Source organism: Haemaphysalis longicornis, unplaced genomic scaffold, assembly GCF_048455015.1.
Source record: "Haemaphysalis longicornis isolate Haplotype H1 unplaced genomic scaffold, Haemaphysalis longicornis Haplotype H1 scaffold_1, whole genome shotgun sequence".
Taxonomy (NCBI): domain Eukaryota; kingdom Metazoa; phylum Arthropoda; class Arachnida; order Ixodida; family Ixodidae; genus Haemaphysalis; species Haemaphysalis longicornis.
This window is the reverse complement of record NW_027526203.1, coordinates 195252061-195266437: the sequence shown is the minus strand read 5'-3', so window position 1 is coordinate 195266437 and position 14377 is coordinate 195252061. Positions and strand designations below refer to the sequence as shown.

Genomic DNA, 14377 nt, shown 5'->3' with positions numbered 1-14377 from the left:
ATTACCGATCAGGTACCCATATGGTACTCATTATTCCGGGTGCGGATTTTACCTATTACCCGCCGCGGTGGCTCAGTGGCTAAGGCGTTGCGCTGCTGAGCACAAGGTCGCGGGTTCGATTCCCGCCGCGGCGGCCGCTTTTCTGATGGAGGCGAAAAGCAAAAACACCCCTGTGTACGAGATTTCGGCGCACGTTAAAGATACCCAGGTGGTCAAAATTAATCCGGAGCCCTCCACTACGTCGCCCCTCATCGCCTGCGTTGCGTCGGCGCGTTAAACCCTACAATCAATCAATCAATCAATTTTACCAATTTTACAAACAAATAACGATTTTTACACACAAATAAACAACGGTGGTACACGATTTGTCCGATCGACTGCATCTTATTTTTGAGCATTACAGTTGATTCAGACTTTCAGAACCTCTCTCGACTTTACTTTAGGCTCAGAAAGCTTTATTTTTTGCCAGAAGCTCTGTGTTGTCCACGCTCAAAATTTGAAACGCTGGGTCTCGGGAGCTGGCGATTGTGTGGAGCGGAATGACTGTCTTTGCGTGCAAGCCGAGATGGTACCCATCAGTGTGACAGTTTTTGCGCAGGATATGCACACGCTTGCTCAGATTTCTGTGTAAAAGTGCAGAGCGCATTCGGTGAACCGGTTTAATTTCAACACGCTGCACGCCGAACTTCGCGAAGGGCAGAGCCTCCTGCGGCGTTCATTTTGACACTGAGCAGTGTTCCTTTGGACAAAAACGCTACTGAAGTGACCTGAAAGTTTTTTTTGTATAAAGCTAGGACATACTCAGCCGAGTGCCTAAAACCTTCTTCAGGATGTTTGGAAGTTTTAATGGACCTTTTCCACGCAAAGAAGAGCGCTTGAAGGGGCGAGCACGAGAATCACAACTCGTGGCTCTTTTGACCACGATTGCCGGTGACGCTGTCACCCGATATTGCTAATCACGGGGTGCACCCATGCATGCTGGTTTACTGAGAGGCTTGCTTTGGATGCACATCGCACTCTGCTTTCTTAACTACATGCGCAATGTGCGCTCTTGGTGTGAGCTGTTGACGAAGTTCCGTACATTTCCCAATGCCAATCATTGGCCGTCCAATGACTAGCGCTTTGGGAGGGGCCAACGAATGCCAACCAGGATCTGTTTAAAATTTGGCTCGGAGAGCCCACGGAATCCGCCAGGAGCGAAGAATTCGAAGAGAGCGAGCCAATATAAGTAATGGCGGCGCCTTCAAGCGCATGTGCTGTGCTGATAAACGTCGTGGAGAAGGTCCATTAATGCATAATTTCATTTCGTGTTATTACATGTTGATACATTTCTGTAATGCTGAACTAATGGAATATCGTGTACGTATGCTCCTAACGCGTTTTTACTTTTAAAAAGGGGTGAAGTGCAATATAGTGCGGCTGTATTGGAGAGTGAAGCCGAAACACACCCCCTACTCCCCTTAGCAATGGCCACTCAGACCGTCATTGTATGTAATAAATAAATAAATAAATAAATAAATAAATAAATAAATAAATAAATAAATAAATAAATAAATAAATAAATAAATAAATAAATAAATAAATAAATAAATAAATAAATAAATAAATAAATAAATAAATAAATAAATAAATAAATAAATAAATAAATAAATAAATAAATAAATAAATCTGGGCATGCTTTGGCATGCCGCTCCTACAGGAGCAATCGTATTTTAAACTCTTCGAAACTGCTTCGGGGTTTACTTGAATGCTCTTGGCGTCTGTAACATGATCACCTGCCACTTCCGCTGTGGCGGTGTGCGGGAAACTTGCAGTCTTACTAGGCGGTGACATAAACAAAGGCACAATAAAAGCCCACAGCGACGTATTGCTGTCCTCAACCAACAAGCCCATGGACGTTCAAGTTTCCCGTGTTTCACTGCTCGCGCGCCATTTATTGTATCCTTTCGTTACTGCTGAATTTGGAATGCCGCAACAATGTATGGGCCCGGGCGCGAGCTACTTTTGTATTTTGGGGTGAAAGTATTGTTTTCAACTCGTCTTTTTTATCTGCTATTGCAAATATAAAGCGCACACATATTTTTACTTAAAAACCCTGCCTAGTACCAGTTGTGTAATGATGTGTTGCCTGAAACATGCCTGATGTGTTCGTTTTGCTCAACAACGTTGACAAGTCTGAATTATTTTACCAGATTCAGGGGTTTGCAAATGTTTTGCCTACATACACTTCTCGTTTCAGAATGTTATACGTTCTGGACGGGTGCCCGAATCGAAGGAAAAACACACCTAATTTTCGGGTTTAAGTAGGCAAAGAAAGAGTATCGTTTTAACAAAAAGTAAAGCAGGCTAGCTCAGTATCGCAAACAATGTTTTACGTGCGTTACAGATGACCGATTGACCGATGCAACAAGGTCACTTTCTTTCAGTACCGCAGTGTAAAGGAAATGCGAAAAAAAAAAAAAAAACAGTGCGTCGGCCGGGAATCGAACCCGGGCCACCCGCGTGGCAGGCGAGTATTCTACCACTGAACCACCGACGCCGACGACTAGCAGCCCGCGAGGCGTACGCACATTGGCGCTTTCGCAACAAGCCAGAATGTAGGTCACGGTAGCACATCCAGTTTTCCGTGCTATAGAGCACTCTTGCCGTTCTGTGCCAGACACCGGTACAGTGTACATCTACACCGACTCTCAATCTGCATGCCGGCAACTTTTCTGCAACCGAATGCACAGAAATACCGCTCACATACTGAACAAGGTACTCGCTTCAAGTCAAAAGTGCTACAAGGTAATCTGGGTACCTGGGCACGAAGGCATGCCAGGAAATGAGAGCGCACACGCACTTGCCCGAGCGTTAAACCACCGGGCGCCTGAGCATGCACTTCCACATTCAAGTGAACGTAGGGCGCAACCAGGACCTCAAGAACCAGTTGACACCAGGGATCTGCTACGGACAGCCCGTCAAAACAGACAAAAGTACCCAACACCACACAAAACACTCACTCGTCGGGAATCCGCTGTACTAAGGCAAATTCAGACAAACACGCTACCTACTGTACACCTAACACACCGATTTCAACGATTACCGGGTACCCCCAAGTGTCCTAACTGCGGGGACTACCCTAGCATCTATCACACTCTCTGGACATGCACACAGAACCCTAACCTTTCCCCCATACCCAATCCTACCCCCACTTCATGGGAAAGAAGGCTGGCCGACTCTAGCGCGGAAGTGCAAAGAACACTCATTGAACGCGCAGAGAAGGCCCTGTCGGCTATCCCGGGAGCTCCGGACTAGGGGATCCTTGCAAACATAAAGTTTTCTTCTTCTTCTTCTTGCAGCCCCGTTCTTACCTGCACTGCAAGAAGTCTGGCAGTCCACCACAAGCATAGCGTTTCACATCAAGATATGCTGGATGTACGTTTGGTGTTATCGCCTCTGCAGCAGTATTCAGCTGAACCAAGACCGCAACAGAATCTCCATAGGTTTTGAGGGACATCAGTGGGTTCCGCCTCATAGTTGCCGCCGCTACACGGGCGAGCAATCAGTTTGCAGCTCCACATTGTTCTCTGAGAACTTTCGTCGGGATTAGCGAAAATTCGAAGTGCCCCTCCCCTCCCCCGTCCCTTCCCCCCCCCCCTGAAAAAAAACGAAAACAACGCACGTAATATTAAAAATCTTTCATATCTCGTGCTGCAGTGCCGTAAATTGGGCTGGAGGGACGTGATACAGGCTAGTACTAAAAAAATGTTATCAGTGTGTTAATTGCACGTTAGAATTCAAGTGATATAGTGAAGAAGAACTAGAAGCCCCACTACAATCGCCCAGTCATCTTTTTGGCCGTGTCTACGACCTTACTATAAACGGGCGTTCTTGAATGGACGCCACTGAGGACGTGGGTTCGATTCCTGGCCGCGGCGGCCGCTTTTCTGATGGAGGCGAAAAGCAAAAACACCTGTGTGTACGAGATTTAGGCGCACGTTAAAGGTACCCAGGTGGTCAAAATTACTCCGGAGCCCTCCACTACGGCGCGCCTCATCGCCTCCGTTTCGTCGGCGCGTTAAACCCTACAATCAAATCAATTCACGCCACTCGGAATTTCGACCCAGTTGGTCCCATTTTACCCTCTTTCATCCTTCTGTAGTACACCCCGCATGTGACAGCCCAGACTCTGCGGCAAATCATCTTCGTCCCAGTTGAACACGTGCATTGCCTGCTTCGTTTATTTTCGGCTCAGTCACGGTGAAGAAGAGCATTGAATTCCAACAGAGAGACGTTCTAAGTTGGCCCGATATGGTACGCCGTGTCTGTCCTCCAACGCATTAGTGCAGACACTAGCCCCGTTACTGTCATAGACCAAAAAAGAATGGAAAGGGCAAAAAAAAAAAGCATGCGTAAACAGAAAGTGCGTCGGCCGGGAATCGAACCCGGGCCACCCGCGTGGCAGGCGAGTATTCTACCACTGAACCACCGACGCTTGCAGCAAAGCAGCTGCCACGACGTCATCAACGCCGGAATGCACGGTCACGAATGTGGGTCACTGCAGGTAGTCGCGAGTTCCGTGCACTGTAGCCCCTCTCACTCTGCATAACGATCTTGTGAACAGGCTACTCAGCTGGTACGATTGTTAGGCGATCGGCCTTCGTTAAGAAATAGGGGTAAAGATAGAGATAGCCCAAGCTGATTTTTAAAACAAAGGGTAGGATTTCAAATGAAACTGAGTGTTAGACCTGACAACTTTTATTTATTTTTATTTATTTATTTACATACCCTAAAGGCCCGAATGGGCATAACATAGGGGGGTGGGGGGGGGGGGTTAGAGTGGGGTTATGATCAAAAGTACGGCACATTTTCCGAGCAGAACATAACAATGAAGGCAGAGATGGTGCACATGACTACTGCATCGAGAAAGTGAAAGTACAATCCAGAAACAACGGCAAACAACAATACATTACTTTGAATAAAAAAAGGGGTTCACGCAAAATACACTTAAAAACAATGGAAAAACAAGCGCGATCAGTACACTCAACTGGAGCAAAAAAAGATACAGAAAAGAAAAAAAAGAAAAGAAAGAAAAACAAAAGAAAGATTTATGCGACATCAAAGAACTTCAAGATTGGTTTCGAGTGCATGTTGAAAGGATGACGAATCAGAGCCTTCTGCGATGTGAGCAGGTAACGAGTTCCATTCTGCGATTGCAAGGACTAAAGGAGAGTTTTTATTTCTTCCCGTTTTAGCGAAAATTGGTCTAACTTTGAAAATGTGGTCTACCCGGGCTGAGATATGAGGCGGTGGAATGATATGAAGCTGGGAAAACGGCGTGCTACTGTGGTACAGCGAATGAAAAAAAAAAAAGATAGTCGAGCCAACTTTCGGCGCATGGCAAGCTAGGGAAGATGAACTGAATCCTTTAAATAAGATACGCTTTGGTAGCGCGAGTACGAGGACGTGATGAACCGGGTTGCCTTGTTCTGAACGGATCCCAAGAGGTTAGTAAGGTTTGCGCCCTGAGGATGCCATATGATTGAACCGTATTCTAGTGAGGGCCGGATAAGGCAATTATATGCATGAAACCTGGTTTCTTTGGTGGCTAAATGTAGGCGCCTCTTGAGAAGGCCAAGTTTTTTAAGGGCTTTAGTAGTTATGTGTTCGATGTGGCACGTCCACTTTAAATTCGCCGTAAAGAACACACCTAAATATTTAAACGATTGAACTGAATCTATTGGAGTACCATTTATTTTGTAGTTAGCAGGGACGGTCTCGGGGACAGAACTAAACATTCTGTGTTTGGTTTTTTCTACATTAATTTTCATTTGCCAGCGGCTACACCATTCCTCTAGCTTAATGAGATCAGATTGCAAGATAATTGTGTAGGCTGGGTTTGATATCTCTCTCGTCCGCAAACCGGCGGATTGGTGATTTAAGGCTGCATGCTATGTCATTGATGTAAATCAGGAATAAAAGAGGGCCTAACACTGACCCCTGAGGGACCCCAGATGAAACGCGTGTTTGGTTAGAAATATGATTGTTTAATTTGACTGTCTGGAAACGATTGGTTAAAACATTTTCTATCCGTCGTGTTGTGCTTTCGTCAAGTTGGAGGTGGCGAATTCTTAGTAACAGACGTTTATGTGGCACGCGATCGAAGGCTTTTGAGAAGTCAATGAAAACTGCATCAAAGAACGGGCCCCCTTTCGAGCAGAATGAAGGTCGGTTACCAATTCGAAGAGCTGTGTTTGGCAAGATAGATATTTACGAAAGCCATGTTGCTTGTTTAAGAGCAGGTTGTTTAGGTTAAGGTGGTTCATTATATGCGTGAATAATATGTGTTCGAGTAATTTACAACAGATAAATTGATGTTAGTGACATTGGCCTGTAGTGTTTGGGATTGTATTGTCACCCGATTTAAAAATTGGGGTCCCATGCGCTGATTTCCAATCTACCGGTATGAATCCTGATCAAGTGATTGTTGAAAAATCAAAGAAAGAAAATATGACGAAAAGTGACTTGTTGTTTTAGAAGTTACTCGCTATTTCCGTCTGGCCCGGGGCTAGTCTTGAGTGCCTAACGATCTATTGCGCAGGCTACACCATGCGTAGTGATTACGATAGCGGAAAAGGGATGTTGAACGGTAAGTGACGGCAAATCAAGAGAGCTATCTAATGGTCGCTCAACAGTGAAAACTTGAGAGAAGTAGGTCTTCAGTTTTTCAGCACATTTTGCAACGGGCGAGGTCTTGCCATCTTCACTTGTCAGGGGTGGGGCAGAGTTGTTCTTTGGATTAACAACATTCCAAAAATTTTTAGGGTCCGTCTTTAAAAGGCTTGGGAGTGCGCAATTGTAAATTCATTTTTGGCCTTGCGAATTGCATCCGCGCACACGCTGGATGTACTCATGTATTTAAGCCAGTCGTGGGGGTCGCTCGTTTTAGTCGCTTTCTGGTATGGTCTTTTCTTATTGCTTAAGTTTCTTTTTACTTCTCGTGTAAACCAAGGATCATTTACTCTTTCGCTTATTGATAGTTTAGGTACACACAATTCTTCCACTTCCTTTAGTTTATCGCGGAACAAACACCAGTTATGCTGCACTGAACGACTTGCAAAGTTGAGCTCAAAGTCTTCAGAGAAGCTCTGAAACAAACCCTTTAGTTTTTCAATGTCGGTTCGGCTGTAGCAGAGTCCTTCAATAAAGCATTGAAGGACTCTGGCTGTAGTTAAAGATATGTTTCTTAACTTTAGATTTGTCGGCGCGTTGTAGCGGCAACGAGCAATGTACGGCGTTATGGTCACTGATTTCGTCCAGTATGTTTGTTTTAGCAAGCTGTGGGTTATTTGTGAGTGCAAGATCTAGAATGTGGCCGCCACGCCTCGGTTCATGTACGAGTTGTTCGAGATTATGATAATGAGGTAAGCGCAGAAAGCTAGTTGTTCATGGCGATTACGTTGAGCACGAACGGTTAGGGTGGCCCAGTCAATATCAGGACAATTAAAGTCACCGGCAAGAACTAGTAGACAACTCGGGAACTTGAGGAAAATGGAATTGATCGAATCGTTAAGAATTTCTACGAAATCCTGCCGGCTATCAGGTGGCCAGAAAGGAATAACAAGAAGAACAAGACGTCGATGAACAATAAGGCATACGCCCGAGTGACTGCGGACATTTTAGTGCAACGATTGTGGTGAATTGGGGTACAATGGGTAATATCCTTTTATTTGTCCTCGCATTTTTTTACATTTACAATTTTACGTGCTTAAGCATATCTCAGTGAACCCCGACAAGCTTGCTGCGTCGTATTTTCGTCGCCTTTCAGGGACGCCGCTTCTTTCTAAAGCAGTTTTCAAACGCTGTTTTTCCATAACAAACAGCGCGAACACACAAGTACATTAGCCCTCAAAGTATAATAACCAAGACATTTCTAAGCGACAAAAATGGTGGTATGGCTCATACAGGTCAACATTTTTTCTGCGCAATCGAAACCTTAGGAATATTTCATTTAGAAAACAGGTACATAAATGGAGATTACAGCGGAATGTTTTTTAACTAAGATTAAGAAAACCGGGGTAAACCGCGACTTCGATTAAGTGATGTGTCGACCATAACGAAAACAAGATATAAAGAAAAAAACATGAAAAGCCATGAGAATTGCGCAAAAAGGACGGCACAAAGAAAGAAGACAACAGGACGAGAGTAAAGAAAAAACAAGCTGGCTCGCGTGTTTGGCTCGAGCGGCACGAGTGACAACGTTCGCGTGGTTTACACTGCACAGATCCGGTTACGGTGTACGCTTCATTGAAAAAGAAAAGAAAAGAAGGAGAGAGAGTGACCCGCGGCCGCTGCCCTTATCCGCTGCATTGGTGAGGAGGCCTAGGCAACGTGGCCCACATTGCTGAATGGCTAGGTCTCACCGCTCTGCGTTGCGTAACATTGACTGTTTCACTTTATTCAACATTTTCGCATGTATGCCGTCATTAGAATGCACCAAAGATGCCTCGACGAGAGTTGAAACCCGTGAAAATAAACTCACACTTTTAACTTCCCAGGACTTGTTTAATGAAACAAAAAATCAAGAAACCCAGAAAACTGTTTTCTTTAGTTGTTAACCGGGCGTTTCTAACGGCGCTTTTTTCTTCTTGTCTTCTTGAGAACTGAAGCAAAGTAATTATATTCGCCATATATAAAACTGCGGGTGCTTCACTATTTATAACTACTGCACCATTTGCATATACCTTTCAGGGCAAATACTTTAAAAATCGATGTCAACTTATGACAAATTATGAAAATAAATTTAATATACTGTCTTGCTGCCAGTTTGGCTTCCGTTTTGTCTATTCTAGCAACGTAGCTTTTATTTGTCTCACTGATCTTTCAAAAAAGGCCATAGACGGTGGTTGCTACGCTGGCACGATTTCTAGCAACAGAACCGATACTCTCGGCACCATCAAGCACAGAATGCTTTCAGTAAAGTTGAGCGATTGCGGAGGTATATTCGTGATGTTCACTGGAGGTCGCAAGTTATAATGAATGTTTCTTAACGAAAACTACTAACAACGGTGCATCTCAACACGATCTTTGAGCCACTTTTGTTTTTATTGTTCATAAAAGATTTACCTAATAGCTTTCAACTCCTAAGGCTTTACTAATTGCTTTCAACATTCAACTCCGCGACCACTTATGATTTATCTCACAAATGAAACCCGAGTCTGTCCAAGTTGCCTTGTTGGTGCATGAATAATCTGGCGGAGAATATTGCGTTCAAAGCGTAATTTCTTGTCTTCGCCTCACCCCCAAAAACCTTAATTTAAATTCCACGTATTCAAATCGACGGGAGCAACGTCTCTATAAGAAACTTCCCTCGATTTGTCGGTGTTGAGCTAGTTTGTAACCTGAAATGACATGGGCACATTTCACTCACCCCAAGAAAAAAATGACCTATTGCATCAACATGCTGATGAACCTCACCCTCATGTGAGTCACGTAACACTAACGTTACTGTATTTTTCTTTCATTCATTCATGCATTTCTTCCTGCGTTGTTTCATGGGTAGCAAATACACCACTCACTAAACTATTGCCCATACAATTCCAAATCAAGTGAAAAATTGCCACACCCAGCCCATTCCGTACTGAGTCATTGCGTCATGAAAAGAACATAATAATGGTTCGGTTCTGAACCCGGCCTTAGTTCCGAAAAAAAAAATAATAACGGTTCATTGTTCCTGTTCGGGTCCGGGTAGCTTAACTTAATTCCGGTTTAGTCCCAGTTCAAATATATCACGTACCGAACAGGTTCGCGAACCAGTTCATTAAATGGGGGTGGACGGACGTCCGCGCCCATTTAAATGGGATGAGGACGGACGTCCTGTATAAGCGATACCCGTCAACATGATGGTGGAAGGTAGCTCGGAAGCCGATGCGCAGTGACCTCGGATTTTCGATGAATTCGAACGGGGAAGAGATGTGGACAGTCAACTGCGACGACAAGCCGTGCCTTTACGGGTACATAATGAACACGGACGACGTTGGAGCTTCAGGTGAAGTCGCTCCCGTATTTCGGCATATAAAATACCTTTAGCGGCAATTGGTTTTAAAATAATTCAGAACTGTTTGAAGGTTTACGTGAATGCTTTTGGCGTTTGTACGATGACCGCCTATAATTTCGGCTGCAGCGATGTACCAGGCGCAAGGAGCCTCCAGAGAATCAGCGATCGGTTAGTCCCATTTTACGTTATATTTCCACCGCTTCTCGGACAGCGCTATGCGCCCGACCGACGCGCCGTTGTGACGAATGTTCTCAATTGTAGTTATTCATGTGCGTCGAACTCCTTACATACCAACGAAAATTTCAAACCATGGTTTGAAATTTTAGTTTTATAAGGTATTGCGGCATCCACCCCGTATACCATGAGATGCAAAAATAAACAAAAGTAGCCTGATTTTCTAATAGTTGGTATTCACGACTGAACGCTGGTGTTTATTGGTTGTCTCAAATATGCTACCATAATATGTTTAATAAATTCTTTGAACTAGTTCTAATGAGTGCTCTGCATCGTCATTGTGGGCTCCCGTGTGTTGCATTAAGCCCGTTTAATTTAATAACACGTTAAACATTTCACGCGACACGACGCCGCCCGTCAAGGTATAATCGCCCATGTGATTGTCTTATGCAACAATATGGTAGGGGAGCGGCGATATGAGTAAAAATAAGGATTGTGCTGTTATAATCCCTTCAAATTAGGGGACTAAATTAATAGCATTGATTCGGCGTCGCACGTCAGGAGGCTGAAAAATTATACACAGCGCATTGGCGTGACGTTTCTCCTACCGTGTCTGTTCTCGCTGTCCCGTTTTTTCATGGTGATCCATAACCAAGGCATCCAATTAACCTATAATATAACCAAATCCTCGTTTGGCACCACATGGATCACGTTCCCCTGTTATTTGGCCACTGTGCGCACACATGGCATTCTCGGCTCTGGCATCGCTGCTAAACCCAACATCGCCAGAAAACTGCCTCAAACATCTGGGCAAGAGAGACAACGGAAATTTTCTATTGCCTATTCCACGACGCTAGTAATAAGACAGGCTAGCCCAGTATCCGAAACACTGCTTTCCGCGGTTATAGAGGACCAATGGACCGACGAAACACCGGCACCTTCAGTGGGTATCACTGCGAAAAAGAAGCGTAAATAAAAAACTCAATGCGTCGGCCGGGAATCGAACCCGGGCCACCCGCGTGGCAGGCGAGTATTCTACCACTGAACCACCGACGCCGACGTTTCGAAGTGCGCAGCCAACACACATCGGAACTTCCGCGAAAAGCCGGAATGTAAGTCTCATGGCAGTATCCCTCCAGTTTTGCTTGCTTTCCCGCCGTTCCTGCCTGCATTGCAGTGAAGCAGGCAAGCCATCGCCAACATAGTGTTTTATTTCATTTATTCGTCCTTAAGGGCCAGGAGGCATTACATAAGGGGGGGGGCGTACATCAAGGTTGTAACATCTTCGCAAAAATGTAACAAGGAATAACAAAAAAAGAGGAAATAAAAAGACAGAAATCAGCACTCAAGTGATGGCGTACATCGGGTTTTCAACAACTGCGTAAAAAAGTAAAAATGATCACAAGTTACAAGGGACAACAAAAGAGGAAATAAAAAGGAAGGAAATTAACACTCAAATGACAAGGCGTACGTCGAGATTGTAACATATAAAAAAGCGACAATGGTCACACATAGCAACTAGAAACAACACTTGAAGGAAATAAAAGCAGGAATGAACATTCAAGTGACAACAGCAAGACTAAGAATAAATTTTACAGGAGTGTAATAACAGACAAAGAAAGAAGAGTAAAAAAGAGATATGAAGAAGGCAGGTGGGGTCTTTAGGTAGCATCGTTTGGGTAGCTGATATACGTTAGTTTTTCGCGAAATTTTGTGCGATCGCTGCACGAAGCAATGTTGTTCGGCAGCGCGTTCCAAAGCGTGACGGTCTGGGGAAAGAATGAGCTGCTCATCGCCGTCGTGCGGCCCTTTATCGCCGCCAAGGGGTGAGTGTGAGATATACGGGACGATGTCCGAAACGGGCGTTTCAGGAGGGCGTGTCCTGACCGAGTAAAGTAAAAGGTGTGCAGGAGGCAGAGGCGAGAAATTATGCGCCGCGAAGCAAGCGGTTGGAGAGACAGAGTTTGTTTTAGGGCTGTTATGCTGGTTCGTCTTGAATATTCTGAAGCAATGAAACGAGCAGCGCGGTTTTGCACGGCTTCCAAGTCATCGCTGAGATAAGCTTGGAATGGGTGCCAAATGGATGATGCGTACTCAAGTTTCGGTCGAACGTATGTTAAATATGCAAGTTTTTTTATTTCGGAAGATGCGGATTTTAAGTTGCGTCGCAAGTACCCAAGTGTGCGTGAAGCTTCACAGCGGATTGTTTGGATATGTGTCACCCATGATAGAGATGGCGTCATATGAAGTCCTAGATACTTGTAAGCACTGGTGTGGTCAATAGGAACGGAGTGAATGCAATAAATGTTATTCATGGTGGTATGTTTGCGCGTGAAAGACATTACTTTGCATTTTGTGAGGTTTAAAGACATATCCCATTTTTCGCACCAGGCAGCGATGGTGTCTAGATCATGTTGTAGGGCGATAGTGTCATTAGGTGAAAGAAGGGGGTTATACAGGACGCAATCATCCGCGAAAAGGCGCAATTTTGATGTTATGTTAGTAGGGAGGTCGTTTACGTAAATCAAAAACAAGAGTGGAGATAAGCCTGCGCCCTGGGGAACACCTGAGGTTACATTGGTTAGAGCTGACTGGAAATTGTTGGCGCAGGTAAACTGGACGCGTCCAGTTAAAAACTGTTCAAGCCATTTTATAATGTTTGGACTGATACCAAGGGGAGATAGTTTTGCGAGCAGATGTTTGTGAGAAACGCGGTCGAAGGCCTTCGAAAAATCCAAGAATATTGCGTCAATTTGAAGATTGTCTTCCATGTGTTGCAGCAGGTCATGTGTGAATTCGGCTAATTGAGTTTCGCAAGACAGAGATTTACGAAAGCCGTGTTGGAAGGGGTAAAAAAAAATTGATTGATTCTAAGTAACACATTAGGTTAGATGCTATGATGTGCTCGAGGAGCTAACATGTGACACTGGTAAGAGAAATCGGGCGGTAATTGGAAGGTGCATCGCGCCTGCCTCCTTTAAAAATGGGGACTATTTTCGCTTTTTTCCAATCGTCAGGCAAGGTTCCTGTGCTTAAGGACTGTTTGAATATAAGGTACAGAAATTTACTAGAGATATGTATAGTACCTTTAAGTAATTTTGCATTGATGTCATCGCAGCCTGCTGATGATGATATTTTAAGAGAGCGGATTAAGTTGGTTATGCCATCCAGGGTTATTTGTATTTCAGGCATTGTTTTGGGGGAGAAGTTGGGCAAGGGTTCTATAGGGCAAGAATTAAAATCGTGGAAGACCGATGTAAAGAATTCGTTTAGGGCTGCTGCGGAATCACTGACGCCTATGGGTTCCTCACTTGCATCGACAAGGTTTATCTGGTTAGTTTGTGGTTTGGTGGAAATGGTGCGCCAGAATTTATTTGGGTTTGTGCGGAGTATTGAAATCAAGGCAACTTGGAAATATTTGTCTTTGGCGTCATTTAAAGCTTTGATATATTCAGCCTCACAGAGGCGGTGTCGCTCCCATGCTTCTGGACTGTTTTTGCTTTTTGCGGTTCTATACAGGCGCTTTTTCCGGTTGAGCAGTGATTTTAAGTGTTTGTTGAACCATGGGTTATTTGAGTCTGATTTTACAGTGATTGTAGGTATATATTTCTTTTTTAAGCTGAGCAACATGTTTTTATAGAGTTCCCAGTTGGTGTTTACTGAACGAGCCTCGTACGACTTTTCAAAATTTTCATAGTAGTGAGTAAGTTCTTTATTGATTAATTCAAAGTTTCCTCTATTATAGTCTGTGATTAATTTCTTCGTAGGTGACCGTCTTTTTATTGGCATAGAGAGGGCTACATGAAGAAGGTTGTGATCGCTAAGTCCGGGCAGTACTGTTACACTTGATACATCATCAGGGCAGTTGGTGAGCAAAAGATCAAGTACGTTGTCACCTCTAGTAGGCGTCGTTATTGTTTGGTGAAGGTTAAAGTCTAGTACCAAGTCTAGAAACTGTTTGGGTTCATTCGAGGGCGACTGATTAGCCACCGCGAGAAGGGACCAATTGATGTGAGGGTAGTTGAAGTCTCCAAAAAGGAAAATTGGCGCTTCGGGGAATTTATCTTTGACGTTTGTGAGGGAGTTGCGAAGGTGGTCACAAAAAAGCGGATTACTGTCCGGTGGTCGATAACAAACGCCGAACACTAATTTAACCGATGAATT

General features: G+C 44.3%; 3 non-coding genes across 3 annotated transcripts; all 3 read right to left on the bottom strand.

Annotated features, from left to right (window-relative positions):
* Positions 1–2468: 2468 nt before the first annotated feature.
* On the bottom strand, positions 2469–2539 carry Trnag-gcc (transfer RNA glycine (anticodon GCC)). Its single transcript has one exon. It is a non-coding gene; the product is annotated as a tRNA-Gly (tRNA).
* A 1867-nt stretch (positions 2540–4406) lies between these two features.
* Positions 4407–4477, bottom strand: Trnag-gcc (transfer RNA glycine (anticodon GCC)). The gene has a single exon. It is a non-coding gene; the product is annotated as a tRNA-Gly (tRNA).
* Positions 4478–11198: 6721 nt separating this feature from the next.
* Positions 11199–11269, bottom strand: Trnag-gcc (transfer RNA glycine (anticodon GCC)). Its single transcript has one exon. It is a non-coding gene; the product is annotated as a tRNA-Gly (tRNA).
* Between the last annotated feature and the right edge of the window lie 3108 nt (positions 11270–14377).